This window comes from Macaca mulatta, chromosome 15 (genome assembly GCF_049350105.2).
Source record: "Macaca mulatta isolate MMU2019108-1 chromosome 15, T2T-MMU8v2.0, whole genome shotgun sequence".
NCBI classification, from domain to species: Eukaryota; Metazoa; Chordata; class Mammalia; order Primates; family Cercopithecidae; genus Macaca; species Macaca mulatta.
Window position 1 is genome coordinate 28,946,799 of NC_133420.1, and position 15,007 is coordinate 28,961,805.

Below are 15,007 nucleotides of genomic sequence, written 5' to 3' on the forward strand. Positions count from 1 at the left end.
CTCACAGAGTTACATCTGTATTTCGTGGATCTCTTTGCTAGCCTTATTTCTGTGGAATCTGAGAACAGATATTTCGGATCCCATTGAAGACTATAGGGCCAAAGGAAATATCCTCCGATAACAAAGAGAAAGAAGCTTTCTGAGAAACTTCTTTGTGTTCTGTGAAATCATCTCACAGAGTTACAGCTTTCCCCTCAAGAAGCCTTTCGCTAAGACAGTTCTTGTGGAATTGGCAAAGTGATATTTGGAAGCCCATAGAGGGATATGGTGAAAAAGGAAATATCCTCAGATGAAATCTGGAAAGAAGCTTTCTGAGAAACTGCTTAGTGTTCTGTTAATTCATCTCACCGAGTTACTTCAGTATTTCGTGGATCTCTTTGCTAGCCTTATTTCTGTGGAATCTGAGAACAGATATTTCGGATCCCATTGAAGACTATAGGGCCAAAGGAAATATCCTCGGATAACAAAGAGAAAGAAGCTTTCTGAGAAACTTCTTTGTGTCTGTGAAATCATCTCACAGAGTTACAGCTTTCCCCTCAAGAAGCCTTTCGCTAAGACAGTTCTTGTGGAATTGGCAAAGCGATATTTGGAAGCCCATAGAGGGCTATGGTGAAAAAGGAAATATCCTCCAATGAAATCTGGAAAGAAGCTTTCTGTGAAACTGCTTAGTGTTCTGTTAATTCATCTCAGAGAGTTACATCTGTATTTCGTGGATCTCTTTGCTAGACTTATTTTTGTGGAATCTGAGAACAGATATTTCGGATCCCTTTGAAGACTATAGGGCCAAAGGAAATATCCTCCGATAACAAAGAGAAAGAAGCTTACTGAGAAACTTCTTTGTGTTCTGTGAAATCATCTCACAGCGTTACAGCTTTCCCCTCAAGAAGCCTTTCGCTAAGACAGTTCTTGTGGAATTGGCAAAGCGATATTTGGAAGCCCATAGAGGGCTATGGTGAAAAAGGAAATATCCTCAGATGAAATCTGGAAAGAAGCTTTCTGAGAAACTGCTTAGTGTTCTGTTAATTCATCTCACAGAGTTACATCTGTATTTCGTGGATCTCTTTGCTAGACTTATTTCTGTGGAATCTGAGAACAGATAATTCGGATCCCATGGAAGACTACAGGGCCAGAGAAAATATCCTCCGATAACAAAGAGAAAGAAGCTTTCTGAGAAACTTCTTTGTATTCTGTGAAATCATCTCACAGAGTTACAGCTTTCCCCTCAAGAAGCCTTTCGCTAAGACATTTCTTGTGGAATTGGCAAAGTGATATTTGGAAGCCCAAAGAGGGCTATGGTGAAAAAGGAAATATCCTCAGATGAAATCTGGAAAGAAGCTTTCTGAGAAACTGCTTAGTGTTCTGTTAATTCATCTCACAGAGTTACATCTGTATTTCGTGGATCTCTTTGCTAGACTTATTTCTGTGGAATCTGAGAACAGATATTTCGGATCCCTTTGAAGACTATAGGGCCAAAGGAAATATCCTCCGATAACAAAGAGAAAGAAGCTTTCTGAGAAACTTCTTTGTGTTCTGTGAAATCATCTCACAGAGTTACAGCTTTCCCCTCAAGAAGCCTTTCGCTAAGACAGTTCTTGTGGAATTGGCAAAGTGATATTTGGAAGCCCATAGAGGGCTATGGTGAAAAAGGAAATATCCTCAGATGAAATCTGGAAAGAAGCTTTCTGAGAACCTGCTTAGTGTTCTGTTAATTCATCTCACAGAGTTACGTCTGCATTTCGAGGATATCTTTGCTAGACTTTTCTCTGTGGAATCTGAGAACAGATATTTCGGATCCCATTGAAGACTATAGGGCCAAAGGAAATATCCTCCGATAACAAAGAGAAAGAAGCTTACTGAGAAACTTCTTTGTGTTCTGTGAAATCATCTCCCAGAGTAACAGCTTTCCCCTCAAGAAGCCTTTCGCTAAGACTGTTCTTGTGGAATTGGCAAAGTGATATTTGGAAGCCCATAGAGGGATATGGTGAAAAAGGAAATATCCTCAGATGAAATCTGGAAAGAAGCTTTCTGAGAAACTGCTTAGTGTTCTGTTAATTCATCTCACAGAGTTACATCAGTATTTCGTGGATCTCTTTGCTAGCCTTATTTCTGTGGAATCTGAGAACAGATATTTCGGATCCCATTGAAGACTATTGGGCCAAAAGAAATAATCTCCGATGACAAAGAGAAAGAAGCTTTCTGAGAAATTTCTTTGTGTTCTGTGAAATCATCTCACAGAGTTACAGCATTCCCCTCAAGAAGCCTTTCGCTAAGACAGTTCTTGTGGAATTGGCAAAGAGATATTTGGAAGCCCATAGAGGGCTATGGTGAAAAAGGAAATATCCTCACATGAAATCTGGGAAGAAGCTTCTGAGAAACTGCTGAGTGTTCTGTTAATTCATCTCACAGAGTTACATCTGTATTTCGTGGATCTCTTTGCTAGCCTTATTTCTGTGGAATCTGAGAACAGATATTTCGGATCCCATTGAAGACTATAGGGTCAAAGGAAATATCCTCCGATAACAAAGAGAAAGAAGCTTTCTGAGAAACTTCTTTGTGTTCTGTGAAATCATCTCACAGAGTTACAGCTTTCGCCTCAAGAAGCCTTTCGCTAAGACAGTTCTTGTGGAATTGGCAAAGCGATATTTGGAAGCCCATAGAGGGCTATGGTGAAAAAGGAAATATCCTCAGATGAAATCTGGAAAGAAGCTTTCTGAGAAACTGCTTAGTGTTCTGTTAATTCATCTCACAGAGTTACATCTGTATTTCGTGGATCTCTTTGCTAGACTTATTTCTGTGGAATCTGAGAACAGATAATTCGGATCCCATGGAAGACTACAGGGCCAGAGAAAATATCCTCCGATAACAAAGAGAAAGAAGCTTTCTGAGAAACTTCTTTGTATTCTGTGAAATCATCTCACAGAGTTACAGCTTTCCCCTCAAGAAGCCTTTCGCTAAGACATTTCTTGTGGAATTGGCAAAGTGATATTTGGAAGCCCAAAGAGGGCTATGGTGAAAAAGGAAATATCCTCAGATGAAATCTGGAAAGAAGCTTTCTGAGAAACTGCTTAGTGTTCTGTTAATTCATCTCACAGAGTTACATCTGTATTTCGTGGATCTCTTTGCTAGACTTATTTCTGTGGAATCTGAGAACAGATATTTCGGATCCCTTTGAAGACTATAGGGCCAAAGGAAATATCCTCCGATAACAAAGAGAAAGAAGCTTTCTGAGAAACTTCTTTGTGTTCTGTGAAATCATCTCACAGAGTTACAGCTTTCCCCTCAAGAAGCCTTTCGCTAAGACAGTTCTTGTGGAATTGGCAAAGTGATATTTGGAAGCCCATAGAGGGCTATGGTGAAAAAGGAAATATCCTCAGATGAAATCTGGAAAGAAGCTTTCTGAGAACCTGCTTAGTGTTCTGTTAATTCATCTCACAGAGTTACGTCTGCATTTCGAAGATATCTTTGCTAGACTTTTCTCTGTGGAATCTGAGAACAGATATTTCGGATCCCATTGAAGACTATAGGGCCAAAGGAAATATCCTCCGATAACAAAGAGAAAGAAGCTTACTGAGAAACTTCTTTGTGTTCTGTGAAATCATCTCCCAGAGTAACAGCTTTCCCCTCAAGAAGCCTTTCGCTAAGACTGTTCTTGTGGAATTGGCAAAGTGATATTTGGAAGCCCATAGAGGGATATGGTGAAAAAGGAAATATCCTCAGATGAAATCTGGAAAGAAGCTTTCTGAGAAACTGCTTAGTGTTCTGTTAATTCATCTCACAGAGTTACATCAGTATTTCGTGGATCTCTTTGCTAGCCTTATTTCTGTGGAATCTGAGAACAGATATTTCGGATCCCATTGAAGACTATTGGGCCAAAAGAAATAATCTCCGATGACAAAGAGAAAGAAGCTTTCTGAGAAATTTCTTTGTGTTCTGTGAAATCATCTCACAGAGTTACAGCATTCCCCTCAAGAAGCCTTTCGCTAAGACAGTTCTTGTGGAATTGGCAAAGAGATATTTGGAAGCCCATAGAGGGCTATGGTGAAAAAGGAAATATCCTCACATGAAATCTGGGAAGAAGCTTCTGAGAAACTGCTGAGTGTTCTGTTAATTCATCTCACAGAGTTACATCTGTATTTCGTGGATCTCTTTGCTAGCCTTATTTCTGTGGAATCTGAGAACAGATATTTCGGATCCCATTGAAGACTATAGGGTCAAAGGAAATATCCTCCGATAACAAAGAGAAAGAAGCTTTCTGAGAAACTTCTTTGTGTTCTGTGAAATCATCTCACAGAGTTACAGCTTTCGCCTCAAGAAGCCTTTCGCTAAGACAGTTCTTGTGGAATTGGCAAAGCGATATTTGGAAGCCCATAGAGGGCTATGGTGAAAAAGGAAATATCCTCAGATGAAATCTGGAAAGAAGCTTTGTGAGAAACTGCTTAGTGTTCTGTTAATTCATCTCACAGAGTTACATCTGTATTTCGTGGATCTCTTTGCTAGCCTTATTTCTGTGGAATCTGAGAACAGATATTTCGGATCCCATTGAAGACTATAGGGCCAAAGGAAATATCCTCCGATAACAAAGAGAAAGAAGCTTTCTGAGAAACTTCTTTGTGTTCTGTGAAATCATCTCACAGAGTTACAGCTTTCCCCTCAAGAAGCCTTTCGCTAAGACAGTTCTTGTGGAATTGGCAAAGTGATATTTGGAAGCCCATAGAGGGCTATGGTGAAAAAGGAAATATCCTCAGATGAAATCTGGAAGGAAGCTTTCTGAGAAACAGCTGAGTGTTCTCTTAATTCATCTCACAGAGTTACATCTGTATTTCGTGTATCTCTTTGCTAGCTTTTTTTCTGTGGAATCTGAGAACAGATATTTCGGATCCCATTGAAGACTATAGGGCCAAAGGAAATATCCTCCGAAACAAAGAGAAAGAAGCTTTCTGAGAAACTTCTTTGTGTTCTGTGAAATCATCTCACAGAGTTACAGCTTTCCCCTCAAGAAGCCTTTCGCTAAGACAGTTCTTGTGGAATTGGCAAAGAGATATTTGGAAGCCCTTAGAGGGCTAGGGTGAAAAAGGAAATATCCTCAGATGAAATCTGGAAGGAAGCTTTCTGAGAAACTGCTGAGTGTTCTGTTAATTCATCTCACAGAGTTACATCTGTATTTCGTGGATCTCTTTGCTAGCTTTATTTCTGTGGAATCTGAGAACAGATATTTCGGATCCCTCTGAAGACTACAGGGCCAAAGGAAATATCCTCTGATAACAAAGAGAAAGAAGCTTTCAGAGAAACTTCTTTGTGTTCTGTGAAATCATCTCACAGAGTTACAGCTTTCCCCTCAAGAAGCCTTTCGCTAAGACAGTTCTTGTGGAATTGGCAAAGTGATATTTGGAAGCCCATAGAGGGCTATGGTTAAAAATGAAATATCCTCAGATGAAATCTGGAAAGAAGCTTTCTGAGAAACTTCTGAGTGTTCTGTAAATTCATCTCACAGAGTTACATCTGTATTTCGTGTTTCTCTTTGCTAGCCTTATTTCTGTGGAATCTGAGAACAGATATTTCGGATCCCATAGAAGACTATAGGACCAAAGGAAATATCCTCCGATAACAAAGAGAAAGAAGCTTTCTGAGAAACTTCTTTGTGTTCTGTGAAATCATCTCACAGAGTTACAGCTTTCCCCTCAAGAAGCCTTTCGCTAAGACAGTTCTCGTGGAATTGGCAAAGTGATATTTGGAAGCCCATAGAGGGCTATGGTGAAAAAGGAAATATCCTCAGATGAAATCTGGAAAGAAGCTTTCTGAGAAACTGCTTAGTGTTCTTTTAATTCATCTCACAGAGTTACATCTGTATTTCATGGATCTCTTTGCTAGCTTTATTTCTGTGGAATCTGAGAACAGATATTTCGGATCCCATTGAAGTCTGTAGGGCCAAAGGAAATATCCTCCGATAACAAAGAGAAAGAAGCTTTCTGAGAAACTTCTTTCTGTTCTGTGAAATCATCTCACAGAGTTACAGCTTTCCCCTCAAGAAGCCTTTCGCTAAGACAGTTCTTGTGGAATTGGCAAAGAGATATTTGGAAGCACTTAGAGAGCTAGGGTGAAAAAGGAAATATCCTCAGATGAAATCTGGAAGGAAGCTTTCTGAGAAACTGCTGAGTGTTCTCTTAATTCATCTCACAGAGTTACATCTGTATTTCGTGGATCTCTTTGCTAGCTTTATTTCTGTGGAATCTGAGAACAGATATTTCGGATCCCTCTGAAGACTATAGGGCCAAAGGAAATATCCTCTGATAACAAAGAGAAAGAAGCTTTCAGAGAAACTTCTCTGTGTTCTGTGAAATCAGCTCACAGAGTTACAGCTTTCCCCTCAAGAAGCCTTTCGCTAACAAAGTTCTTGTGGAATTGGCAAAGTGATATTTGAAAGCCCATAGAGGGCTATGGTGAAAAAGGAAATATCCTCAGATGAAAACTGGAAGGAAGCTTTCTGAGAAACTGCAGAGTGTTCGGTTAATTCATCTCACAGAGTTACATCTGTATGTCGTGGATCTCTTTGCTAGCCTTATTTCTTTGGAATCTGAGAACAGATATTTCAGATCCCATTGAAGACTACAGGGCCAAAGGAAATATCCTCCGATAAGAAAGAGAAAGAAGCTTTCTGAGAAACTTCTTTGTGTTCTGTGATATCATCTCACAGAGTTACAGCTTTCCCCTCAAGAAGCCTTTCGCTAAGACAGTTCTTGTGGAATTGGCAAAGTGATATTTGGAAGCCCATTGAGGGCTATGGTGAAAAAGGAAATATCCTCAGATGAAATCTGGAAAGAAGCTTTCTGAGAAAATGCTGAGTGTTCTGTTAATTCATCTCACAGAGTTACATCTGTATTTCGTGGATCTCTTTGCTAGCCTTATTTCTGTGGAACCTGAGAACAGATATTTCAGATCTCTTTTAAGACTATAGGGCCAAAGGAAATATCCTCCGATAACAAAGAGAAAGAAGCTTTCTGAGAAACTTCTTTGTGTTCTGTGAAATCATCTCACAGAGTTACAGCTTTCCCCTCAAGAAGCCTTTCGCTAAGACAGTTCTTGTGGAATTGGCAAAGTGATATTTGGAAGCCCATAGAGGGATATGGTGAAAAAGGAAATATCCTCAGATGAAATCTGGAAAGAAGCTTTCTGAGAAACTGCTTAGTGTTCTGTTAATTCATCTCACAGAGTTACATCTGTATTTCGTGGATCTCTTTGCTAGCCTTATTTCTGTGGAATCTGAGAACAGATATTTCGGATCCCATTGAAGACTATAGGGCCAAAGGAAATATCCTCCGATAACAAAGAGAAAGAAGCTTTCTGAGAAACTTCTTTGTGTTCTGTGAAATCATCTCACAGAGTTACAGCTTTCCCCTCAAGAAGCCTTCCGCTAAGACAGTTCTTGTTGAATTGGCAAAGTGATATTTGGAAGCCCATAGAGGGCTATGGTGAAAAAGGAAATATCCTCAGATGAAATCTGGAAAGAAGATTTCTGAGAAACTGCTGAGTGTTCTGTTAATTCATCTCACAGAGTTACATCTGTATTTCGTGGATCTCTTTGCTAGCCTTATTTCTTTGGAATCTGAGAACAGATATTTCGGATCCCATTGAAGACTATAGGGCCAAAGGAAATATCCTCCGATAACAAAGAGAAAGAAGCTTTAGGAGAAACTTCTTTGTGTTCTGTGAAATCATCTCACAGAGTTACAGCTTTCCCCTCAAGAAGCCTTTCGCTAAGACAGTTCTTGTGGAATTGGCAAAGTGATATTTGGAAGCCCATAGAGGGCTATGGTGAAAAAGGAAATATCCTCAGATGAAAACTGGAAGGAAGCTTTCTGAGAAAATGCTGAGTGTTCTGTTAATTCATCTCACAGAGTTACATCTGTATGTCGTGGATCTCTTTGCTAGCCTTATTTCTGTGGAATCTGAGAACAGATATTTCGGATCCCATTGAAGACTACAGGGCCAAAGGAAATATCCTCCGATAACAAAGAGAAAGAAGCTTTCTGAGAAACTTCTTTGTGTTCTGTGAAATCATCTCACAGAGTTACAGCTTTCCCCTCAAGAAGCCTTTTGCTAAGACAGTTCTTGTGGAATTGGCAAAGTGATATTTGGAAGCCCATAGAGGGCTATGGTGAAAAAGGAAATATCCTCAGATGAAATCTGGAAAGAAGCTTTCTGAGAAACTGCTGAGTGTTCTGTTAATTCATCTCACAGAGTTACCTCTGTATTTCGTGGATCTCTTTGCTAGCCTTTTTTCTGTGGAACCTGAGAACAGATATTTCAGATCTCATTTAAGACTATAGGGCCAAAGGAAATATCCTCCGATAACAAAGAGAAAGAAGCTTACTGAGAAACTTCTTTGTGTTCTGTGAAATCATCTCACAGAGTTACAGCTTTCCCCTCAAGAAGCCTTTCGCTAAGACAGTTCTTGTGGAATTGGCAAAGTGATATTTGGAAGCCCATAGAGGGATACGGTGAAAAAGGAAATATCCTCAGATGAAATCTGGAAAGAAGCTTTCTGAGAAACTGCTTAGTGTTCTGGTAATTCATCTCACAGAGTTACATCAGTATTTCGTGGATCTCTTTGCTAGCCTTATTTCTGTGGAATCTGAGAACAGATATTTCGGATCCCATTGAAGACTATAGGGCCAAAGGAAATATCCTCCGATAACAAAGAGAAAGAAGCTTTCTGAGAAACTTCTTTGTGTTCTGTGAAATCATCTCACAGAGTTACAGCTTTCCCCTCAAGAAGCCTTTCACTAAGACAGTTCTTGTTGAATTGGCAAAGTGATATTTGGAAGCCCATAGAAGGCTATGGTGAAAAAGGAAATATCCTCAGATGAAATCTGGAAAGAAGATTTCTGAGAAATTGCTGAGTGTTCTGTTAATTCATCTCACAGAGTTACATCTGTATTTCGTGGATCTCTTTGCTAGCCTTATTTCTGTGGAATCTGAGAACAGATATTTCGGATCCCATTGAAGACTACAGGGCCAAAGGAAATATCTTGCGATAACAAAGAGAAAAAAGCTTTCTGAGAAACTTCTTTGTATTCTGTGAAATCATCTCACAGAGTTACAGCTTTCCCCTCAAGAATCCTTTCGCTAAGACAGTTCTTGTGGAATTGGCAAAGTGATATTTGGAAGCCCATAGAGGGATATGGTGAAAAAGGAAATATCCTCAGATGAAATCTGGAAAGAAGCTTTCTGAGAAACTGCTTAGTGTTCTGTTAATTCATCTCACAGAGTTACATCTGTGTTTCGTGGATCTCTTTGCTAGCCTTATTTCTGTGGAATCTGAGAACAGATATTTCGGATCCCTTTGAAGACTATAGGGCCAAAGGAAATATCCTCCGATAACAAAGAGAAAGAAGCTTTCTGAGAAACTTCTTTGTGTTCTGTGAAATCATCTCACAGAGTTACAGCTTTCCCCTCAAGAATCCTTTCGCTAAGACAGTTCTTGTGGAATTGGCAAAGTGATATTTGGAAGCCCATAGAGGGATATGGTGAAAAAGGAAATATCCTCAGATGAAATCTGGAAAGAAGCTTTCTGAGAAACTGCTTAGTGTTCTGTTAATTCATCTCACAGAGTTACATCTGTATTTCGTCGATCTCTTTGCTAGTCTTATTTCTTTGGAATCTGAGAACAGATATTTCGGATCCCTTTCAAGACTATAGGGCCAAAGGAAATATCCTCCGATAACAAAGAGAAAGAAGCTTTCTGAGAAACTTCTTTGTGTTCTGTGAAATCATCTCACAGAGTTACAGCTTTCCCCTCAAGAAGCCTTTCGCTAAGACAGTTCTTGTGGAATTGGCAAAGAGATATTTGGTAGCCCATAGAGGGCTATGGTGAAAAAGGAAATATCCTCAGATGAAAACTGGAAGGAAGCTTTCTGAGAAAATGCTGAGTGTTCTGTTAATTCTTCTCACAGAGTTACATCTGTATTTCGTGGATCTGTTTGCTAGCCTTATTTCTGTGGAACATGAGAACAGATATTTCAGATCTCATTTAAGACTATAGGGCCAAAGGAAATATCCTCCGATAACAAAGAGAAAGAAGCTTTCTGAGAAACTTCTTTGAGTTCTGTGAAATCATCTCACAGAGTTACAGCTTTCCCCTCAAGAAGCCTTTCGCTAAGACAGTTCTTGTGGAATTGGCAAAGTGATATTTGGAAGCCCATAGAGGGCTGTGGTGAAAAAGGAAATATCCTCAGATGAAATCTGGAAAGAAGCTTTCTGAGAAACTGCTTAGTGTTCTGTTAATTCATCTCACAGAGTTACATCTGTATTTCGTGGATCTCTTTGCTACCCTTATTTCTGTGGAATCTGAGAAGAGATATTTCAGATCCCTTTGAAGACTATAGGGCCAAAGGAAATATCTACCGATAAAAAGAGAAAAAAGCTTTCTGAGAAACTTCTTTGTGTTCTGTGAAATCATCTCACAGAGTTACAGCTTTCCACTCCAGAAGCCTTTCGCTAAGACAGTTCTTGTGGAATTGGCAAAGTGATATTTGGAATCCCACAGAGGGCTATGGTGAAAAAGGAAATATCCTCAGATGAAATCTGGAAAGAAGCTTTCTGAGAAACTGCTTAGTGTTCTGTAAATTCATCTCACAGAGTTACATCGGTGTTTCGTGGATCTCTTTGCTAGCCTTATTTCTGTGGAATCTGAGAACAGATATTTCCGATCCCTTTGAAGACTATAGGGCCAAAGGAAATATCCTCCGATAACAAAGAGAAAGAAGCTTTCTGAGAAACTTCTTTGTGTTCTGTGAAATCATCTCACAGAGTTACAGCTTTCCCCTCAAGAAGCCTTTCGATAGACAGTTCTTGTGGAATTGGCAAAGTGATATTTGGAAGCCCTTAGAGGGCTATGGTGAAAAAGGAAATATCCTCAGATGAAATCTGGAAGGAAGCTTTCTGAGAAACTGCTGAGCGTTCTGTTACTTCATCTCACAGAGTTACATCCGTATTTCGTGGATCTCTTTGCTAGACTTATTTCTGTGGAATCTGAGAAGAGATATTTTGGATCCCTTTGAAGACTATAGGGCCAAAGGAAATATCCTCCCATAACAAAGAGAAAGAAGCTTTCTGAGAAACTTCTTTGTGTTCTGTGAAATCATCTCACAGAGTTACAGCTTTCCCCTCAAGAAGCCTTTCGCTAAGACAGTTCTTGTGGAATTGGCAAAGTGATATTTGAAAGCCCCTAGAGGGCTATGGTGAAAAAGGAAATATCCTCAGATGAAATCTGGAAAGAAGGTTTCTGAGAAACTGCTTAGTGTTCTGTTAATTCACCTCACAGAGTTACATCCGTATTTCGTGGATCTCTTTGCTAGACTTATTTCTGTGGAATCTGAGAACAGATATTTCGGATCCCTTTGAAGACTATAGGGCCAAAGGAAATATCCTCCGATAACAAAGAGAAAGAAGCTTTCTGAGAAACTTCTTTGTGTTCTGTGAAATCATCTCACAGAGTTACAGCTTTCCCCTCAAGAAGCCTTTCGCTAAGACAGTTCTTGTGGAATTGGCAAAGCGATATTTGGAAGCCCATAGAGTGCTATGGTGAAAAAGGAAATATCCTCAGATGAAATCTGGAAAGAAGCTTTCTGAGAAACTGCTTAGTGTTCTGTTAATTCATCTCACAGAGTTACATCTGTATTTCGTGGATCTCTTTGCTAGCCTTATTTCTGTGGAATCTGAGAACAGATATTTCGGATCCCATTGAAGACTATAGGGCCAAAGGAAATATCTTCCGATAACAAAGAGAAAAAAGCTTTCAGAGAAACTTCTTTGTATTCTGTGAAATCATCTCACAGAGTTACAGCTTTCCCCTCCAGAAGCCTTTCGCTAAGACAGTTCTTGTGGAATTGGCAAAGTGATATTTTGAATCCCATAGAGGGCTATGGTGAAAAAGGAAATATCCTCAGATGAAATGTGGAAAGAAGCTTTCTGAGAAACTGCTTAGTTTTCTGTTAATTCATCTCACAGAGTTACATCTGGGTTTCGTGGATCTCTTTGCTAGCCTTATTTCTGTGGAATCTGAGAACAGATATTTCGGATCCCTTTGAAGACTATAGGGCCAAAGGAAATATCCTCAGATAACAAAGAGAAAGAAGCTTTCTGAGAAACTTCTTTGTGTTCTGTGAAATCATCTCACAGAGTTACAGCTTTCCCCTCAAGAAGCCTTTCGCTAAGACAGTTCTTGTGGAATTGGCAAAGTGATATTTGGAAGCCCATAGAGGGCTATGGTGAAAAAGGAAATATCCTCAGATGAAATCTGGAAAGAAGCTTTCTGAGAAACTGCTTAGTGTTCTGTTAATTCATCTCACAGAGTTACATCCGTATTTCGTGGATCTCTTTGCTAGCCTTATTTCTGTGGAATCTGAGAACAGATATTTCGGATCCCTTTGAAGAATATAGGGCCAAAGGAAATTTCCTCCGATAACAAAGAGAAAGAAGCTTTCTGAGAAACTTCTTTGTGTTCCGTGAAATCATCTCACAGAGTTACAGCTTTCCCCTCAAGAAGCCTTTCGCTAAGACAGTTCTTGTGGAATTGGCAAAGTGATATTTGGAATCCCACAGAGGGCTATGGTGAAAAAGGAAATATCCTCAGATGAAATCTGGAAAGAAGCTTTCTGAGAAACTGCTTAGTGTTCTGTAAATTCATCTCACAGAGTTACATCGGTGTTTCGTGGATCTCTTTGCTAGCCTTATTTCTGTGGAATCTGAGAACAGATATTTCGGATCCCTTTGAAGACTATAGGGCCAAAGGAAACATCCTCCGATAACAAAGAGAAAGAAGCTTTCTGAGAAACTTCTTTGTGTTCTGTGAAATCATCTCACAGAGTTACAGCTTCCCCTCAAGAAGCATTTCGATAGACAGTTCTTGTGGAATTGGCAAAGTGATATTTGGAAGCCCTTAGAGGGCTATGGTGAAAAAGGAAATATCCTCAGATGAAATCTGGAAGGAAGCTTTCTGAGAAACTGCTGAGCGTTCTGTTACTTCATCTCACAGAGTTACATCCGTATTTCGTGGATCTCTTTGCTAGACTCATTTCTGTGGAATCTGAGAAGAGATATTTTGGATCCCTTTGAAGACTATAGGGCCAAAGGAAATATCCTCCCATAACAAAGAGAAAGAAGCTTTCTGAGAAACTTCTTTGTGTTCTGTGAAATCATCTCACAGAGTTACAGCTTTCCCCTCAAGAAGCCTTTCGCTAAGACAGTTCTTGTGGAATTGGCAAAGTGATATTTGGAAGCCCCTAGAGGGCTATGGTGAAAAAGGAAATATCCTCAGATGAAATCTGGAAAGAAGGTTTCTGAGAAACTGCTTAGTGTTCTGTTAATTCACCTCACAGAGTTACATCCGTATTTCGTGGATCTCTTTGCTAGACTTATTTCTGTGGAATCTGAGAACAGATATTTCGGATCCCTTTGAAGACTATAGGGCCAAAGGAAATATCCTCCGATAACAAAGAGAAAGAAGCTTTCTGAGAAACTTCTTTGTGTTCTGTGAAATCATCTCACAGAGTTACAGCTTTCCCCTCAAGAAGCCTTTCGCTAAGACAGTTCTTGTGGAATTGGCAAAGCGATATTTGGAAGCCCATAGAGGGCTATGGTGAAAAAGGAAATATCCTCAGATGAAATCTGGAAAGAAGCTTTCTGAGAAACTGCTTAGTGTTCTGTTAATTCATCTCACAGAGTTACATCTGTATTTCGTGGATCTCTTTGCTAGCCTTATTTCTGTGGAATCTGAGAACAGATATTTCGGATCCCATTGAAGACTATAGGGCCAAAGGAAATATCTTCCGATAACAAAGAGAAAAAAGATTTCAGAGAAACTTCTTTGTATTCTGTGAAATCATCTCACAGAGTTACAGCTTTCCCCTCAAGAAGCCTTTCGCTAAGACAGTTCTTGTGGAATTGGCAAAGTGATATTTTGAATCCCATAGAGGGCTATGGTGAAAAAGGAAATATCCTCAGATGAAATGTGGAAAGAAGCTTTCTGAGAAACTGCTTAGTTTTCTGTTAATTCATCTCACAGAGTTACATCTGTGTTTCGTGGATCTCTTTGCTAGCCTTATTTCTGTGGAATCTGAGAACAGATATTTCGGATCCCTTTGAAGACTATAGGGCCAAAGGAAATATCCTCAGATAACAAAGAGAAAGAAGCTTTCTGAGAAACTTCTTTGTGTTCTGTGAAATCATCTCACAGAGTTACAGCTTTCCCCTCAAGAAGCCTTTCGCTAAGACAGTTCTTGTGGAATTGGCAAAGTGATATTTGGAAGCCCATAGAGGGCTATGGTGAAAAAGGAAATATCCTCAGATGAAATCTGGAAAGAAGCTTTCTGAGAAACTGCTTAGTGTTCTGTTAATTCATCTCACAGAGTTACATCCGTATTTCGTGGATCTCTTTGCTAGCCTTATTTCTGTGGAATCTGAGAACAGATATTTCGGATCTCATTTAAGACTATACGGCCAAAGGAAATATCCTCCGATAACAAAGAGAAAGAAGCTTTCTGAGAAACTTCTTTGTGTTCTGTGAAATCATCTCACAGAGTTACAGCTTTCCCCTCAAGAAGCCTTTCGCTAAGACAGTTCTTGTGGAATTGGCAAAGTGATATTTGGAAGCCCATAGAGGGCTATGGTGAAAAAGGAAATATCCTCAGATGAAATCTGGAAAGAAGCTTTCTGAGAAACTGCTTAGTGTTCTGTTAATTCATCTCACAGAGTTACATCTGTATTTCGTGGATCTTTTTGCTAGCCTTATTTCTGTGGAATCTGAGAACAGATATTTTGGATCCCATTGAAGACTATAGGGCCAAAGGAAATATCCTCCGATAACAAAGAGAAAGAAGCTTTCTGAGAAACTTCTTTGTGTTCTGTGAAATCACCTCACAGAGTTACAGCTTTCCCCTCAAGAAGCCTTTCGCTAAGACAGTTCTTGTGGAATTGGCAAAGTGATATTTGGAAGCCCATAGAGGGCTAT